The following is a 4486-nucleotide window of genomic DNA, read 5'->3' as shown; positions in this document are numbered from 1 at the left end:
TCATTGTCAGAATGTGACATTGGACCATGGTTGACCAGGTTAATCATGATTGGCCATGGTTCACCATGCTTGATTTTCATATTAAGACAATCTTTATCGCCATGTGTCGTTGGACCATGAATGACCATGGTTGATTATCATATTGAGACAAATATTGCCACAAACCCAAGGGATAAATATTATAAACCCAAGGGACATAAACCCTAAGATAAATATTATAAATCCTAAAATAAACATTAAACCCTAACATCAATATTTTAAACCTTAGGATAAGTATTATAAACCCAAGTGATTAATATTAAAAACCCAAGGGATTATAAACCCAAACAAATAACATTAAACCCTAGGATTAATATTAAACCATAGGAATATAAACCCTAAGATTTATATTATAAACCCTTGGCTCAATATTAAACCCTAGGAATATAAACTGTCGAATGATATTAGAAACCCTAGGATCAATATTACAAACCCAATGGATTAGTAAACCCATTGGATTAATATTAAAAACCAAAGGGATCGTAAACCCACGGGAATAACATTAAACCCTAGGATTAATATTAAACCTTTGGAATATAAACCCTAAGGGAATAATAAACCCAAGCGATTAATACTAAAACCCTAAGGGATTATGAACCCAATGAAATAATAATAAACCCAAGGGATTAATATTATAAACCCAAGGTATATAAACCCTAAGATAAATATTATAAACCCTAAAATAAACATGGCTAACCATGGTTGATTTTCATGTTTAGACAATCCTTGTCACAATGCGATGTTGTACAATGGTTAACTATGCTTTACCATGATTGATTTTCGTATCAAGATAATAATTGTCACAATGTGACGTTGGACCATGGTTGATTTTCATATTGAGATAATCTTTGTCACAATGCGACGTTGGACCTCGGTTGACCATGATTGACCACGATTGATTTTATAAAACATGGTTGACCACAATCGACCATGATTGACTATGGTTGACCACGATTGACCATGGTTGATCATGATTGATATTATAAACCCAAGGGTTTAATACTAAAAACCTAAGGGATTATAAACCCAAGGGAATAATATTAAACTCTAGGAAATAATATTAAACCCAATGGATCCCCGATCGGGGTGTGTAAGGACATGGGAGCCAGTGGGGAGAGGAACTCCGGCACAGATGGAAGGAGGACAGGACATGTGGCAAAAGGAACAGGGTAAAAGAAGGTAGCTAGAGCAACCGGAGAAAGGAAGGAAATGACAGAGGGCAACCAATGGATGGGAGGTGGGTGCCTCAATCGAGGACCTCACATGGAGGACGAGGGGGGAAAATCAAAAAAGGGAACGGGGCAGGTACCTCGGTAACGAGGACATGTAAGTGTGGGAGCAAGTTAAAGGAAAAGGTGGCAAGGTAGCATGGCATTTGCATGTAGGGTGATCACGCAGACAAAGAAGGTGGTGAAAGCCGTGAGAAGGAAGGTGAAAAACAACAAATGGAATTCGTCGACAGAAATTGGTACGTAGTTACAGATCCCTCTTGTGGTGATAGAGTAGCAATGCCTTGAAAATGGAGAAGAATGTGGAAAATAAGGAAAGAATGTTTGGTTCAGTTAAGGAAAGAAATGGAAATCCCTGTAGGTTTAAGTATAGTTGCCTGCTTATGATATATGGGTTCAAGTGGATAGAAGTCCTAGAAGAGTGCGGGGAATTTCGAACCTTGCAAGGGGGTTGGCTGATCCTGGGTCAACATAAGAATGCTTGGTCTCGTCGTAAGGGAAAACCATGGTAAATCTCGTGATTTCAATTATAATTGCTCCCTGACAGGGGTTGGGTATACTTGGATGGCCATACTAGAGGGGTGGGCGGGAGAATTTGGGACCTGTGAGAAACCTAGAAGGAATTCTGAAACCGGGGAGAAAACAAGATTTCCCACCGCTCGAACTTGTGGTCGAGGCGAGCAAAGAAAAAACCCCGAAACCTCTGTGAGCTGCAGGGAAAGCTACCGCCCCTAGAACCAGGGGGGAGGAAAAAAAGCTAGATGGGGGGAGAGATAGAAAGGAGACGGGAGGGATTTTCATCTCCTGAGCATAGTAAAATGACCCAGTAGGGGTCAATCATGGTCAGCCATGGTCAACCCAGTTTTGGTAGGAAAACCATAACTCAAATGAGGACAGCAAGAAGGCCTCCAACCCGTTTGACCATAAGAGGGGAAGGGGATACCTGGGGAAGCCTTGGGGAATGGGAATTGGGGAGGGCAGCGAGCAGAGGAGTGAGGCAACAATAGAGAGGCCTCAATGGGAGGGAGAAAGAGTGATTAAAGAGCAAACTGAGAACGAGAAGGTAGAAAACCAAATCAAAAAACAATGGCAGAATATTAAGGAGGATAAAATTCTTGGTTTTAATAAACTAATACTGGTTCACATTACAAGTATCATTAACCTAAGCACTCACCAGTCCCTGGAACGCCGACACCGCAAACACGAAAAGCTGCAAGTAAGCAGAGATCGTGTTTGGAAAGAACAAGAGAAGATGGTAAAAGTAAGGGAGCAGGGACGAAAAAGGGAAGACAGAACAAGAAAGAAGGCCACCAGCGAGGCATCTGCAAGTAGACCATCGAGGAAAAGAGGAAGACGAACAGGAAAGGACAGCATGAAAAATCTAATGCATGCCTACCATGTAGGAACCCTAACAGAGGTTAAGGTGGTGATAGCTTCATGGGAAGTGGAGCTCAATGCCAATGTGGTAAATGAAGAAATCCCAGAAACTAATTGGAAGCACATAATTCAGGATCCGAGACACACCCACGGGTGCCAAACATTATTCTGACAAACCATTCAACTATATTGGGTCATGAAAAATATTCTGGCAAAGGCAATGACAACGTATAAAGACAGAGAGGAGCTAGAAGAGGACAGACATGAAGAGCTCAACTTGAAAGACATCTAGAAGGAGATCCAATCAGTACAGATGCAACAATACCACCATAAATTAAACTTAAAGAGAATGGAAAAATAGATTCAGACATTGCTGTAAAGTGAAGTGCTTGGGTCAAGTGCGAAAGATTTGGCTCCAATAGATTCTTCAGATGAATGAATCAGTGATATTGTTAGTTAAATTTTGTTATGATGTCGAATAGCATTTACTTTTCAAGAATTAAGCATATAATAGACATAGCACCAAATGTAGTCTGGATGATAAAAATTATACTGTTTAAATTTTGAACAACCTTTGATGTTGACCAGTGGCCAACAAACATGGTTTCCTGCTTGCAGGTTGAGGCCACCAGGTATATTTTTAAAGACATATATTACTACATGTTTATGGAAAATTAATAGAAAAGAGAAGAACTACCAAGCTTACACAAAAAATTATTAAACCAAATGGAATAATATAATCCCTAAGATAATATTATGAACCCTAAAATAAACATGGTTGACCATGGTTGATTTTCAGAATATGATAATCATTGTCACAATGCGATGTTGGACCATGATTGATTTTCATATCAAGATTAAACCCTAAAGGAATAATAAACCCAAGAGATTAATACTAAAAACCCAAGGGAATATGAAACCAAGGAAATAATATTAAACCCAAGGGATTAATATTATAAACCCAAGGTGTATAAATCCTAAGATAAATTTTATAAACCTTACAATAAACATGGTTCACCATGGTTGATTTTCATATTGATACAATCCTTATCACAATGTGATGTTGGAGCATGGTTAACCACGCTTGACCATGATTTATTTTCATATCGAAACAATCTTTGTCACAAAGTGACGTTGGACCATGGTTGATAATGGTTGATTTTCATATTGAGATAGTCTTTGTCACAATGTGACGTTGGACCCTGCTTGACCATGGTTGATTGTGATTGATTTTATAAAACATGGTTGACCATGGCTGACCATGATTGACCATGATTGATTTTATAAAACATGGTAGACCAAGGTTGACCATGAATGACCATGTTTGACCATGATTCATATTATAAACCCAAGGGTTTAATACAAAAAATCCAAGGGATTATAAACCCAAGAGCATAATATAATTTCAAGGTATATAAACCCTAGAAAAACATGGTTGACCTTGGTTTCCCATGGTTGATTTTCAGATTGAGATATTCTTTGTCATAATGCAACGTTGGACCATGCTCGACCATTGTTGACCATGATTGATTTTCATATCAAGACAATCGTTGCCACAATCACACATTGGACCATGGTTGACAATGGTCAATTTTCATATTGAGACAATAATTATCACAAAGACAAGGGATAAATATTATAAACCCAAAGGACATAAACCCTAAAATAAACTTCAAACCCTAACATCAATATTTTAAACCTTACCATAAGTATTATAAACCTAAGGGATTAATAAACCCAATATCAAAACCAACGTTATAAACCCTAAACTCTAAGATAAATGTTATAAACCTTAAAATAAACATTGTTAACCATGGTTGATTTTCATATTGAGACAATCT

Source organism: Pinus tabuliformis, chromosome 6, assembly GCF_031772625.1.
Source record: "Pinus tabuliformis cultivar Carrire ecotype Pingquan chromosome 6, CPIR1, whole genome shotgun sequence".
Classification (NCBI taxonomy): domain Eukaryota; kingdom Viridiplantae; phylum Streptophyta; class Pinopsida; order Pinales; family Pinaceae; genus Pinus; species Pinus tabuliformis.
This window is presented reverse-complemented; position numbering follows the sequence as displayed.